General features: G+C 36.5%; 1 pseudogene; it reads right to left on the reverse strand.

Annotated features, from left to right (window-relative positions):
* Positions 1-8,583: 8,583 nt before the first annotated feature.
* Positions 8,584-9,542, reverse strand: LOC105858275 (UDP-GalNAc:beta-1,3-N-acetylgalactosaminyltransferase 1-like; annotated as a pseudogene).
* Between the last annotated feature and the right edge of the window lie 6,346 nt (positions 9,543-15,888).

Consider the following 15,888-nt stretch of genomic DNA (forward strand, 5'->3'; position numbering starts at 1 on the left):
AGTGGATCCCCCAAATAGGAGTAAATATAATAAGGAAACAGTGGCCAAAAGCCTTCAATGCCACAAGAGTCAGAGTGCATTCTTCAAGCTGCATGTTTTGTTTAGTGTAATCGTATAGTTGTATGTATAGTGTAATCCTACAGTTGCATGTTGCAAGCTTTTAGAAGGAATCTTGTTTATTTTGAGAATTACAATATCCACAGTTCTTGGCACAGTATTTGGCTAAGAATGTGATAAACTATAATATGTGCTATTGTCTAAATGTGTCACTCCAAAACTTATATGCTGAAATCCTAACTCAGAAGGTGATAGCATTAGAAAGTAGAGTTTTAGGAAGTGATTAGATCATGAAGGCAGAATCCTCATGAATTGGATTGCCATCCTTATAAAGAGGATGCAAGGAAGTTCATTTAAATCTGCAGTTCTGTGAAGACACAGCAAAAATATATTACCTTATATGGCAAAAGGTACTTTATATGTGTGATTACTTAAGGGTTTTGAGATGGACAGATTATCCTGGACTTTGTAGGTGGGCCCAATGTAATTACAAGGGTCCTTATGAGGGGGAAACAGAAGAATTGAAGTGAGAGAAAAATATTTGAAGATGTTATGCTGTTGGCTTTAAAGATGGAGGAAGGGCTGGGCACAGTGGCTCACGCCTGTAATCCTAGCACTCTGGGAGGCTGAGGCAGGCAGACTGCTCGAGGTCAGGAGTTCGAAACCAGCCTGAGCAAGAGCGAGACCCGTTTCTACTATAAATAGAAAGAAATTAATTGGCCAACTAAAATATATAGAAAAAATTAGCCGGGTATGGTGGTGCGTGTCTATAGTCCCAGCTACTTGGGAAGCTGAGGCAGAAGGATTGCTTGAACCCAGGAGTTTGAGGTTGCTGTGAGCTAGGCTGATGCCATGGCACTCACTCTAGCCTGGGCAACAAAGCGAGACTCTGAACCAGTGAGCAGGCCCCTACTAGACACTAAATTTGCCTGTGCCTTGAGCTTGGATTTCTCACCTCCAGAACTGTGAGAAATACATTTTTGCTGTTTATAAGCCACCCAGTTTATGGTATTTTGTTAGAGCAGCCTGAAAAGACTAAGACAATATGTGTTTAAGAAATATCAGTTTACTGAATGAATGAATTATTGAGTTACATTCACCACCAAGAATCAAGATTTCCGTAGCTGGTCCAAAAGCCTCACCCCCAATCATGAGTTTCACATAACAAAGTTCAATTAAATCAACTCAGTAAGCTATACATTTAAAAAACTTAACATACACTGGGCACAGTGGCTCATGCCTGTAATCCTAGCATTCTAGGATGCCGAGGCGGGTGGATCATTTGAGCTCAGGAGTTCGAGACCAGCCTGAGCAAGAGTGAGACCCCGTCTCTGCTAAAAATAGAAAGAAATTAGCTGGACAACTTAAAATATATAGGAAAAAAAAAATTAGCCGGGTATGGTGGTGCATGCCTGTAGTCCCAGCTACTTGGGAGGCTGAGGCAGGAGCATCACCTGAGCCCAGGAGTTTGAGGCTGAAACCATGGCACAGAGCGACAGAACGAGACTCTGTCTCAAAAAAAAAAAAAAAAAAAAAAAAAAGAAGTTAACATAAAGAAGGTATTAAACATTTGTCCTTTATACTGACATCATTATAAAAAAATTGGAAAAAACGTTACATCTGTAACATTTATAAACCTTAAAAGTAATGTAGCAGAAAAGTTCAGAAAGTCTAAAAAATTTAGGTCTCTATAGCCTGACATTAAAAGCTATTCACAATCAGAGCAGCTCAATTGCACACTTTTTTTTGTTTGTTTGTTTTTACAATTTGTTATGTTCTAGACATAGCAATAGCTTCTGAGAATATCAATTTGTTTAAGATCTGGCCCATGATTCTACAGAGTTCAATGTCCACTGAGTGAACTACACATAGAGACAGGCAAGTAGGATGAAGGGTAATAAATACAAACAATACAAGCTTGCACAGGCTACTAGGAAAGAACAAATAAAGACTGCTGCCAACACAGGGGTGTCAGGGGAAGGCTTTCCAGAGAAGGCAGGGCAGTGGTCAGTCTTCATTGGGTGGTATGAATAAGTCAGTAATGTAAGAGAAGGACCTTCCAGAAAGCCACAGAGGCTTGATGTAGGAAATTAGAATTGTTCAACATGACTGGGGATTAAAGTACAAAAGCATAGAGGAAATGTGGTGAACTGACTGGAAAAGTGAGAAATATTTTTTTTAAAAAATCAATTGTTTTTCTCAGTAGTAGAAACAACTAGCCAGGAGTAGAAAGAGAATGACGTTTTTAATGTTCTCTAGCAAGAAAAATTACAACATTTTAAGGAATTATTTAAATAAAAAAAAGAAGAAAATAATAGAATTTTATTAAAGGACATAAAACAAGATCTGGCTAAATGGAACTATATGCTGTATTCTTGAATGGGAGAAGTTAATATCATAAAAATATTGATGCTTCCTAAATTAATAAACACAGTGAATATCCAATTAGATGAACGAAAAATGGAAAGACAAACTGGAAACAGCCTAAATTTCCATTAATGGGAGACTGAGTACATTGTGATACATCCTTATTATAAAAAAGTAAACTGACAGTTAAAAGGACCAACCCAAGGTGAAGTGCACCAAGAGAAGAGCAGCTCTTTGGCTCGAATTTTAAGATAAAGAGAGATGCTTAGAAGCTACCATGGAGAAATAACAAAAGAAACAACTTTTAATCTAAACAATAGATGGGACAATAGAGGAACGGCTTAATAATATGGTGAAATACCATGAAAAAGAAGCATAAATCACTTGTGTTTGTCCTGTTCAGAACTTGCCACATACTCATGATGTGCAGCAGAGTAAATAAAGTCCAAACTTTCTAGCCAAAGACCCTAAAAGGGAAGCTCAAGAAACTGAAAGTACCAGGGAGATCATGAAAAGGCAGGGGTTTGGGAAACAACCCCATGAGGTTGATTATAAACTCCTGGCACATTTCCAAGAAATAGCATGTGCATAGGTCTGATCTTAAACAGCATACCATATACTTTGAGAAATGAACTATGGATAGTATACCACAAAGGACCAGGAATGACCACTGGGTGACATACATTTAGGACAAATGCAAATAGAACTGCAAAAGTTTTAAAAACTAAATTCACCACAGAAAGCTGACAGGAACATGCAGCCTGAATCTAACCAGATTTATTATTTGCTAATGCAAAAATATCAACATTCCCAACAGAATTTATATAAGACCCAGAGTCTTATAAGATAATATTCAAAATGGCCAAGATACAAACCAAAAAGTACTTGTCACATGAAGAAACAGGAAAATGTCAATGTCTCACAAACAAAAAGATAATTAACAGATGCCAATACTCGAATGATGCAGATGTTAAAATTCTTTGAGAAGACTTTAAAGCAGCTATTTTTAAAAAGTTTGAACAATTAATTGCAAATACTCTTGAAATGATTGGAAAGACAGAAAGTCTAGCAAAGAAATAGAAAATAAAAAAGAATCAAATAGAAATTTTAGAACTGGAAAAATTATTTCCCCCTTCTCACCTACTGAAACAAATCTCACTGAATGGCTCAATAGAAGAATGGAGATGGCAGAGGAAAGAGTCAGTAAACTTGAAGACAGATCGCTAAAGATAGATCCAATCTAAACTAGAAAGAAAGAAGAAAAAAAAATTTAAACAATGGAATAATTGAAACAATTATCCCTTGGGGACTTATGGGATAATTCTGAAAAGTTCTAACATTTGTGTCATCAGAATCTCAGAGAGGAGATATAGGGTGGGTGCCGAGGCTCATGCCTATAATCCTAGCATTTTGGGAGGCCAAGGTGAGAGGATTGCTTGAGACCAGAAGTTCAAGACCAGCTTGGACAATGTAAGACCCTGTCTACAAAAAATACAAAACTTAGCCAGATGTCATGGTGTGTACCTATAGTCCTAGCTACTTGGGAGGCTGAAGCAGGAGGATCACTTAAGCCCAGGAGTTTCAGGTTGCAGCGAACTATGATTATGCCATAGTACTCTAGCCTGGGCAACAGAATGTGATCCTGTCTCAAAAAAAAAAAAAAAAGGAGAAATAGAGCACTACAGAAAAAAAATATTTGAAGAAAATTAGCTGAAAACTTAGATGAATTGAAAGACATAAATATATAAAATCAAGAAGATCAGAAAACCTCAAACAGTATAAACCCAAAGAAATCATCTATGTCCAGATACAACATAAACTGCTGAAAATTAAAGACTGATAAATAATCTTAAAAGGAAAGCCAGAGGAAAACTTAAAGTGAAACAACGAAACAATGATTTGAAATACTACAGATTTCTCATCAGAAACCATGGAAGCCATAAAGGAGTGGTACATTTTCCAAGCACTAAAAGAAGAGAATTTTCAGCCCCAAATTCTATATCCAGAGAAAATATTTTTTAGGAATGAATATGAAATAAAGACATTTTCACCATAAAAGGAATAAAATAATGTCATTTACAGCAACTTGGATGGAACTAGAGACCATTATCTTAAGTATCTAAGGAATGGAAAACCAAACACTATATATTCTCACTAATAAGTGGGAGCTAAACAATGGGTACACATAGGCACAAAGAGATATAAAGGATATGGGAAACCAAGAAGGGGGAGGGTGAGAGGGCAAGTGTGGGATACAAACTTACCTTTTGGGTACAATGATATTCTGATGATGGACCCACCAAAAGCCCTGACTTAAGCATTATACAAGGTATCTGTGCAACAAAAACCTTTGTACCCCCTTAATATTTTGAAATAAAAAAAGAAACATATTCAGATGAAGGAAAACTAAGAGAATTCATAATCAGTAGACATTTTCTAAAAGAATTTCTGAAGGTCTTCAGACAAAAAGAACCAATACCAGAAGGAAATGTGGAACATCAGAAATGAAGAAAGAGCAACAGAAATAGTAAGTATGTGGGTAGATATAGTAGACTATTCTCCTCTTTAGTTTCTTCAGATATATTTGACATTGAAAACAAAATTTATAATGTTGTCTGATGGGATTATCAATGTATGTAGATATGATATATATGACAACTACAACAAAAATGCAGAAGGGTAAAGAAATCTGTACAATAGTAAGGTTTCTACATCTGAAGTAGTAAAATATTGATAAAAGAAGGAATAAATATAGCATAATAACTATAAAGAACAAAGTAAACATCACCTACAATAGCTCTCCAGAGATAATTATAGTTTTGGTGTTTATCATTTCTGATTTGTTCTGGTAAATAGATATACATACTGATAAAACATGTACTTTTTAAAGAAAAGAGTAGATTAGAGTGTCCATGTAGTCTTGTGACCTACTCTTCACAATATTTTGTTGAGGTCTTTATATAATATTGAATATATGCATATGAATATATGGGTGTCTTCCTTTTTAATAGCTACATAATATATTATATAGCTGAATGATCACTTATTAATATTTAACTATTTTTGACATAAAATTTGTTTCCAGTGTTTTTGTATCACAAATATATGCTAAGATAAACATAGGTTATTATAAAGCATTTTTTTGTACACTGGTCTGATTATTTTCTTAGGATAATATCCTAGAGATGGAATAACTGACTTAGTTATAACATTTATTACTAGAGTGCCTTCCACCATGGTCATTACTTTACCTACCTACTGCAATTCTCCAACAAGGTCCATACCCTTGTGCTTCATGCAATTCTAGTCTCCAGTTGTCCCTTTTTATTTCTCTAATTTATGCAACATCCACAGTCTTTATTGATCCTGTGTTGCTGCTGTTGGAAGTCTCAACTCTATCCCCTCTAGAGCAGAGCCAGAAATTATTCTTAGAAAGATTTCCATTCATCATAACCTCAAATCTCTCTAACACAGTTTTTCAATCTAAATTCCACGTATGACATGGTCTCAGAATACGCAGCTGCTCCTGACGTTTGATACCTGGACATGCCTGAATTCTTTACTGAAACCTTAGACCACATGCTACTGAACTCTCATGCCTCTGGAGCCTTTAGCTGAAGTTGTAGTTTTAAGTTACTGCCACCTGAGCCTATTCTAGTGTAAAAGCTTCAAAAGTTACTTAATTTGCTGCACTATACCAAATGTTAATCTTATTGAGATACAAGACATGTTTCAAGATCTCAAGCCCAATATCTTCAACAATCAACTTCCCACTTTCTAAGGTTCACACAGGAGACTGGCAGTGGCACATTTCGGGGCCAGTGGTTCTTAGCCAGGAGAGAACCTCAGAACCACCTGGGGAATACACACCAGTAGTTTCAAGTGTGGGGACTTAGGAATATGGATGGCAACAGAATTTCCCTCATAAAAAAGCTGCTCCTGCACTAGACAAATAAAAACTGCTTTTTAGTTATAGAGCTTGGCCTTCACCTAGTGGTTCTCAACCTTGGATGAACATTCAGATATCACAAGGGTGTTTTTAAACAGCACTCGTGCCTGAACCAGACTCCAGAGATCCTGATCCCTAATCCTAACCCGACCCTATCTCTGGCCCTAACCCTAACCCTATCCTGATATAATTGTTCTAAGATAGGTCCTAGGCAATGAGAATTTTAGAACCTGCCCAAGTGATTCGAATGTTCAGCCAGGCTGAGAATCATTGAAAACCTTCATATGGAAACTTGATTCCAGACAGCTGGGCTGGACCATGGCTAGAAGAAAGAGTATAGATGACAGAGCCACAGGCTCATTTCCCAGAGAAATGTGCTGCCCTCTTCTAAATGTAGAAAGAAGCCCTGGAATCCCTGATCCTAAAGCAGGTACAGAACAACTACCCAGAGAATGCTGAGTGAAGCAGATAGAAGTCTAGGCTCTAGGCCACCCTTCCTAGAGTATCATTCCTGGTAAATTATCACCAAACTTGCCATTGTTCAATAAAAAGCAAGAGCAAATATGTGTGTGTGTTTGTAACTGTCTACACCAAACATAGAAAATAGCAATTCAACTTTCAGCATGTATAAAATTTTGTGCTTCAGTGTTGTTTTTCAAATTACATCTTGGAGAAAATGCATTATTCTTTACTGGATAAAAGTGCCTCCCTACTGAATTCCAGACCTTTATCTGAAGCCTAAATAGACGCATTGTAACTTCAATGGCTAAAGGGCTGGTCTGGAAATGTCCCCCACTCCAACTGCAGAAAGGGAAAAAGAACAAAACCAAGCAAACAAATAAACAAACCATCACAACACAAAAACCTTGGGGTAAAGAAAGATACATATTGGATTGGGAGAGTGATAGATCTGGTATTCAGAGGAGCAGAAGGGTGTGAAGAGAGAGAGAGAGAAAGACCTTATAGGAAGGAACCAAGCAGCCTGTCGCCTTCCTCATATTCCTCCATCTCATTACCTAGAAGATACAGGGCCCCTGCTTGTCCTGGACCCTGGTAATGTAGGACAAGTTACAGTGGGACTTACTGTTTTTAAAAACTTTTTATTTTGAAATAATTTCAAATGTACAGAAAAAGCACAAGAACAGTACAAAGAACTCTCATATACCCTTTACCTAGATTCATCAATTGTTAATATTATGCCACATTTACTTTCTCTCTACCTATCTATTTACTGATAGACCTGTATATCTCTTTATATATGTATTTGCTGAAGCCTTTGAGAGTAAGTTGCAGTTAACATCCTTTGTTCCTAAATACTTTAAATTCAAATTTTACCAGCTGCCCCAGTCATGTCTCTCATGACGCTTTTCCCCTCTCCATCCAGGAACACAAATTGCATTTATTTTTATTTATTTTTTTTTCTTGCTTCAATTCTTCCTTATATTACCATGGTAAAATATTTAACAAAGTCCAGGAGATTATTGATAATGCATTAACAACCTATGACTTCACATTAATGGGGCTATCAACAACAAACTGTTCAGTCAAGTAACTAGAAAAATGTTACAATATAAAGAGTGATTTGCTATTCTATTTCCACAGTATTGAAACCATCAAAACATATAAATACTCAGAAAATTCAAAGTAATATTATATAATAATTGATAACTCTGAAATACAGCAACATCTTTAAGTACCTTCTAAATGACCAAAAACAGATAAAATTTTGTTCAGTATAACTTCAGCGAAGTTTTTTTACACAGAACTATATCTTTAAATTGGTAACCCATGTAGGATATATACAAAACCTTTAAGTGACTAGATTGTTCAATAAATAAAACTCTATATTGCTTTACTATCACAAACTAATGAGCTTTCTCTTATTCAGAGAAACCCTTTTAAGAAATTCTAGCCTATAGAATGACATGTTCAAATTGTTTGGTCCTATTAATTTCTTTAGCAAAACCTCTAATTTCCTTATAAGATATTTTATTCCTCTGAATATCATCTTTAAAGGGCCTGACTTGATTTTTGTCAAAAAAGATCACAAGTAAAGGTTAAGCCTCCACTCTCCAGTCTACACATTCCTCATGAGTTTTAGCTCAGTGTAAGCCAGCACACTGACCTTCCCAAGAATTTTCCACGGTACCAACTTTAACACTTTCCACAAAGTATCCTGGCCTTCTCTAGGCTTTTGGTAGAACGTGATGTTAATAATGACATGTAGTATTCCTTAGCATAACCTGCCAAAAAGTGATTATCTCCTTAGAAGAAAAGCCATGGGCTGTAATCACACATCTGAGTTGCCAGACATCCAAATGTATTCTGTAAGGTTTGTGTCTTCTGGAATATGAATGTCCACTTTTAATAAATTCAAACAGATCCCAACATAAACATCTTCAAACTTGATGGGTTTTATATGACCCATCGTTTCATAAATCCTTGGCACCAAATCTCTGGACATTATATAACCCAGCACACTGCCGTAGGGAGGGAACACCTTGAAAGGATACTCCTGGTATGAAATATGGGTTTTTTTGGTAAAATCATCTATAGGAATAATTATCAATTAGAGGATAACATGTGAAAAACTTCTTTGAGTCATTTAGGTTTAAAAGATATTTCAATAAATTGCCAGTATTGATGAAAACATCAGTGTCTGTCTTCATGATATACTTGGCATTGGGGCAAAACTTAGTTATCCACCTGAATGCCATAATGGTTTTCAAGGTTAGGTTATTATATGTATCTAAAAAATCTTGTTGGATTACATCACCATAAAGAAGGTGTTCAATTTCTAAGACAATGCTAACATTTTATCTTCTCTTTCAGCCTGTTGACCTCGTAAGAAAAATGTAAGAACCTCTATCCCCACCAAGACTTTTCTTCATCCCAAGTAATTCTAATGTCCTATCTTTCACTTCTGAGGGGTGGGAGGTCACCAGGATGAATAGAAATGAGTTTTGATGAGAGCACTTTGAATGCTCTCGAAGTGCGAAACAGAAATCTTGTCTGTAAATTGGCTCATACTCATAGAAATACACCCAATTTACACTTCTATCACATTGTAATGGGGAAGGCTAAAGTACCACATCACAAGGAAACTCAGGAGTGACAGCAGCAGGAGACTCCATTTGAGAGGTCTCAGGGACATGTCAGGGTCATCCATGGCAGCTCTGAAGCACTCGAGCCACAGGGGCTTCTTGATTTGTTTCTTCTGAATAAAAGACCCTCAATTTTTCCAATTGAACATTCAGCAGTATGTAATTGTCAAAAATAATGCCTACTAAAAAACAGAGACTCCTGGATTGGCTTAAAATTCTGTCATATACAGCTTATAAAACACACTTCTGTAGAGTTTCAAATGAAACTAAAGCACTAGCTGAAGTTTTTTGTTGTTTTCTGTATTCCATGCTTTAATTAAAATACTCAGATTTTCTGTGAACTACTCTGAAACAGAAAAAAAAAGACATGGTTTGGTAATTTCTTCCTTTATAGTAGCTTTTCCTGACAAAGCAGCCACCTCATAAATTCAGGCACTCACAGCGCCCCTCTGTGTTGCCCAAGGACCCACCGGGATGCTTCTCCGGGGCTCACTCAGCAGTGTTGGGGGAGTCCCAGGATGCGACGGCTCCCACAAATTGCATTTAGTTGTTATGTCTCTTTAATATCTTTTAATCTGGAGCAGTTTCTCAGCCTTTCTTTATCTTTCATGACATGGAATTTTTAAAGGGTACAGGTTAGTCGTTTTGTAGATTAAGCTAGATTTAAAACTTCATAACAGGTTGAAGATGTGTGGAAGCCACAGAGAAGGGTCTGGTCCAAAAGCCTGTGGCCTTATCATTTCAGCACTGCTCGGTCAGGTGCAGGTCTGGGGATGTGGCAGCATGTCCATGTCCCTAAAGAGTGGGAAGGGTGTTGAGGAATGCCTAAGGTGGCAGACTTAAAGAAAAGGAGGCTGGCATGAGGGTGATCCAAAATTAATTTTGGCTATAGAGTTAGGGAAGGGTTTTAGGCTATCTGTGGGTGGTATCAGATTCAGCCCTGCAGGTAAGGGGTCCTTGGGAGCTGGACTTGGGCTGTCTTAGCCCCTTCAAGAGGAGGGAATTTGGTGGGAAAGGGCTTTTCTAGAAGAACCTAGCTTAGGAGAAGCAAACCAGGCAGGTTCATTTTCTACCTTCCCGTAGCACTCTGGCTCAATGGTGGTTTTGGATTTTTCCCATCCCTGCAATTACTCCATAAAGGAAATGTGCAAAGGAGAGGGAAGGAAGGAGATGTAAGTTTTGCTAGATACTTCAGTTTCATTTTCAGATTTATTTGAAACCAGCCTTCTTCCTATATTCCATGCTCTCCAAGCTCATGGTCCTGGAACTTTACCATATTTACATAATATAGAATATTTTTTATTACCCTTGACCCTTTCACAGACAATATTTATGGAATTCCTATGCCTCCTCTTTCTCCTAGAAAACTTTTGCTTGTCCTTCAGAAAGTGCCTTAGCAGTTGTCACCTCTGCAAAAATATCCCGATACTTCCAGGAGTTGTTGCGTGCTGTTTTGTTCTTCTATTAGCCTCAACACTTTTTCTTATCTTGTTATAGTATTTAGAATGTGATGTTTTGTTTTGTTTTTAAAACATGTCTTAGCTTTCTGGAAACTTACATAGAAAATAAATTATTTTCTTCATGATATATCCCCAGGGTCCAGTGTTTGCCATAGAGAAGCTGATCAATAAATTCTCACTGTGTGAATAAGTGAATACACTTAAAAATGACTGAGTGAATAAAATTAACATGGTTAGCTTGAATCATTGAAAATCATCTATAAGAACCTGATTGCATTTATATTTCTTTAACATTGGTCAAAGAAGTAGTTATGCTTTCTTAAAGGCAAAACCGTATGCACATAGCCACCAAAAATACCAGAGTGCCATCTATTGGTAAACATGTTAGCAGACAGAAAAGGCACTGAGAAGCCACGTAAAATATACCTTCAGTAATGTGCCCCTTATGTAGGTTATATAAAATGTGAAAGATGGAAACAAAATTGAGAGATGTGGTTATGGCATTTTCCAGGAAAATTGGAAAATATTTTTCCTAATAATTCATGCAAAATATAATGATATTTTTAAAAGCAGAAAAAAACAGGATAACAAAAAACATTATAGTTACAATAAATTATTGAAAGCTTTCTCCACTTCTGTCCCTTCCCCCCAGAGTAGGAATGAATTAAGGATGTCAACGATCATACTTTATGTTCAATATTATACGGGAGATGCTAACTAGTGTACTATGGGAAGGAAAAAAAATGTTCATGTTAAATGTTAGTGGTGTAAATACTCTAATTAAAAGGCAAATATTGTTAGAATAGATTAAAACTGCAAGAACTGAACATATGTTAGCTATAAGAGAAACACATTAAATATAAAAACACAGATAAATTGAAAATAAATGTGTTGAAAATTATATATATTATTCAAACAGTAAGCATAAAAAGATTAGACTGGCCATAATAGTAGCAGCTAAAATAAGATTTGACACAGAAAGTGTTACCAGAGATAAAGAATGACATTTTGTATTGCTAAAAAGGTTAGTTCATCAGGAACTAACAATAGCAATTAACAAATAGCAATCATAAATGCGTATGTGTCTAATAACAGAGTTTCAAAATACATAAAGTAAAAATGGAAAGAAAGGAAAAATAGTTCTACAATTACAGTTGGAGAGTTTAATATCCTTTTTTTCAATAATGATGGAATATCTAGACAAAATATCAGTAAAGACAGAAGATCTGAATAATCCTATCACCTTGAACTAATTCATATTTATAAAACATTATACCCAATATCTGCATCTACATTTTGTTCCAGTACATGTGGTATATTCATTATGACAGACTATATTCTTTTTTATTTTATTTTTAGTTGATTCATAATAATTGTATATATTTATGTAATAAAGAGTGATATTTTGATATGTGTATATGTGTAATGATAAATCAGTATAATTAGCATATCCATCATCTTAAATGTTTATCATTTCTTTGTGTTATAAACATTCAAAATCTTCTCTTCGAGATTTATAAAAATTCACAATAAATTATAGTTAACCATATTCACCCTATAGTGCTGCAAAACACCAAAACTCATTCCTCCTATCTAGCTATAATCTCGTATACACTAACCAACTTCTCCCCGTCTTCTTTTCTCCCTACCCTTCTCAGCTTCTAGTATCCACAATTCTACTTTCATGAGCTCAACATTTTTTATTAGCTTGCACATATGAATGAGAACATTCAGCATTTATCTTTCTATGCCTGGCTTGTTTTGCTTAACATAATGTCCTCCAGGCTCATCCATGTTGCCACAAATGACCAGGTTTCATTCATTTTTATAGCTGAATAGTATTCGATTGTGTATATATGTCACATTTTCTTTATCCATTTGTATGTTGATGAACATTTAGGTTGATTTCACATATAGTGTTGCAATAAACACGGGAATGCAGGTATCCCTTTGATATACTGATTCCCTTTCCTTTGGATAAATACCCAGTAGTGGGATTGCTGGATCCTATGGTAGTTCTATTTTTAGTTTTCTTGAGAAACCTCCATACTGTTCTCCACCATGGCTACACTAGATTACTAGTTTTTCTGAACAACATACATAAGAGTTCCCTTTTTCTGCATCCTCATCAGCATTTGTTATTTTTTTGTCATTTTGGTAACAGCCATTCTAACTAGGGTGAGATGATATCTCACTGTGATTTTGATTTACATTTTCCTGATGATTAGTGATGTTGAGCATTTTTTCATATATTTGTTGACCATTTGCATGCATTTTGAGAAATGTTTGTTCAGTTTCTTTGCCCACTTTTTAATTAAATTATTTGGGTCTTTTTTTTTTTTTTTGCTACTGAATTGAATTCCTTATAAATTCTGGATATTAGTCCCTTGTCAGATGAATAGTTTGCAAATATTTTCTCCCTTGCTACAGGCTGTCTCTTCATTCTGTTGGTTGTTTCCTTTGCTGTGCAGAAGCATTGTAGTTAAATAAAGGTCCATTTGTCTATTTTTATTTTATTGCCTATGCTTTTGAAGTCCTAGTCATAAAATCTTTACCTAGATCAGTGTCTTGAAGTATTTCTCCTAAGTTTTATCTTAATAGTTTTATATGTTTAAGTCTTTAATTCATTTTGAGTAGATTTTTGTATAGAGGAATAGAAGTCCACTTTCATTCTTCTATATACAGATATTCAGTTTTGCCAGCACTATTTATTAAAAAGGGTGTCTTTTCTTCAATGTATGTTCTTGGTGCCTTTGTTGAAAATCAGTTGGCTATAAATAGGTGGATTCAATTCTGGGTTCTCTATTCTGTTCCATTGGTCTATGTGTTTGTTTTTATACCAATAGCATGCTGTTTTGGTTACTATATAGCTTTGTAGTATATTTTGAAGTCTGATAGTGTGACTCCTCCAGTTTTATTCTTTTTTCTCATATTATATAATATTTATATGTTATATATATTTTTAACTATGTCTATACCTTTGGAGAGTTCAGTGGGCTGTACTTTGGCCCACTTTCAAAAGACATGTCCCACTAGATACTGACAATTTGTATCCCCATTATTCCTATGGAGAGGATTTATGACATTAGAATCACAAGGCTTTTGTTTAAGAATTGTGTAAGATGTTTTTCAGATCTGAAATTCCAGTAGAACAGCTGATGCCAATCAATTTGAAGTGAAACCGAATCAGCACAAGAATGCATTTTCTTCATCTCCTGTCCTGTGACTTCACCCTACACTTGTTGACCAACCAACGATCTCCACACTTTGGCCCACTTCAAACCCCTTAAAATCCCTAGCCCCCAAACTCCTTAGGGAGGCAAATTTGAGATTTCCTCCCATCTCTTCGTTGGATAGCCCTACAGTTAAACTTTTCTCAGCTGCAACCCAGTGTCTGGGAGTATTTGACTTGACTTACACATCAGACAAGGACCACCTATTATAGTTACAGTAGTTCCTGTTGGTCTCTCCCTCCACCTACCTTTGGAGACATATCCCTGAAGGCTCATCTGCATATCCTCTCCCCTTCTAAGACCTACCTTTCTCTTGTGATCTAAAATAAAATGTTAAGGCTCACCCTCCACTGGCTGACTGAATGGACCCCCTTGTGGCCAAAGGAATATCCTAAAACTAAATTGTCTGCCAGGGGAAGGGAGGTCAGACATGCCTCATCATGCACCCCCTCCCTTCTTGGAAACATCTTTTGTAACCCATTAACAAGCCTAAGGATATGCAAGACAAATCTGCAGGTCCTCAATTTACACAACAAATCTATGTTCAGTGGCTTATCTCTGATAACAGCTCCTTCTGTTGAAACATTCCAAATATTTAGAAAAAGCTTCATGTCTTTAACCAATTACAAGCCAAAGAATCTTTAAACCCACCTATAACCTGTAAGCCCCCCTCCCCCAGCAGATGGCCCACCTTTTTGGGCCCAAACCAATGTATGCCTCCCACGTATTGATTGATGACTTTACCTATAACCCTATCTTCCTGAAATGTATCAAACCAAACTGTAATGCAGCCAAATTGAGTCCACTTGCTCAAGGCTTCTTGGGAGTGGCTTTGGGTCATGGTCCTCAAGTTTGGCTCAGAATAAATCTCTTTAAAATTATTTTACAGAGTTTGGCTTTTTTTGGTCGATACTCTGTATGAACTTGACCTTCCTTTATGCAACAGGAAACAGGTGTAAGGTAAGACAGTTGTCACAATCTGTCTTGCTTTTGTCTTGCTGTTATTTGTTGGTAGTGGTAGTTTGTTTCCTTTTTGGAATTCACTGGCTTCCTTTTCCTGATCCTTTGATAGGACAAACTTGGGATGAGTTTTGCCTGGGTCTAGAGTCACATCTACAACAATGAAAGTCATGGCTATCTGCAAAAAGCCATTGTGGGATCAGGGATTTGAGATTTTTGCCTCAATCACTTATCCAGGTCAACACCTCAGAAGTACATATGCCCTGTGCTGTGCATGGGGTCTACCACCACAGGACATACCAGGGCACAATGAGTCACTGGGTGGCAAAATGGCAGAAGGTTCTATGAGCACTCAGGATGGTATAGTGCTGAAAAGAGTCTTCTGTGACAGGAGAACAGAAACTTGTTTCATAATGTTGCCTCTATCTTGAGTTGTTGGACCAGAGGGACTCTGGTTGGGCCAAACTCCATGTTTCGTCAGCTAGCACAGTCAGCACCTGATCAGCCAGGCCAGAAGCCCAAAGTTGGCCCCTGGCAGCTCCCAGAATTCAAGTTTGTTAATAACACCTCCTGCTGCTGGTGTACTTAGTCCCCCTTACTGGCTCCCTTGAACCACTGCATCTATTTATTACTTAAGCAAGCATTTATTGTGTATTTATCATAAATGCTTCTTACACTTGAGTTTATAAATGTGGCAAGCTATTAGTTTGAGGGGGTAATCCATTTTAATTCCATTTGATCCATTTAATTAAATTCCA

The sequence above is a fragment of the Microcebus murinus genome, chromosome 15 (assembly GCF_040939455.1).
Source record: "Microcebus murinus isolate Inina chromosome 15, M.murinus_Inina_mat1.0, whole genome shotgun sequence".
Taxonomy (NCBI): domain Eukaryota; kingdom Metazoa; phylum Chordata; class Mammalia; order Primates; family Cheirogaleidae; genus Microcebus; species Microcebus murinus.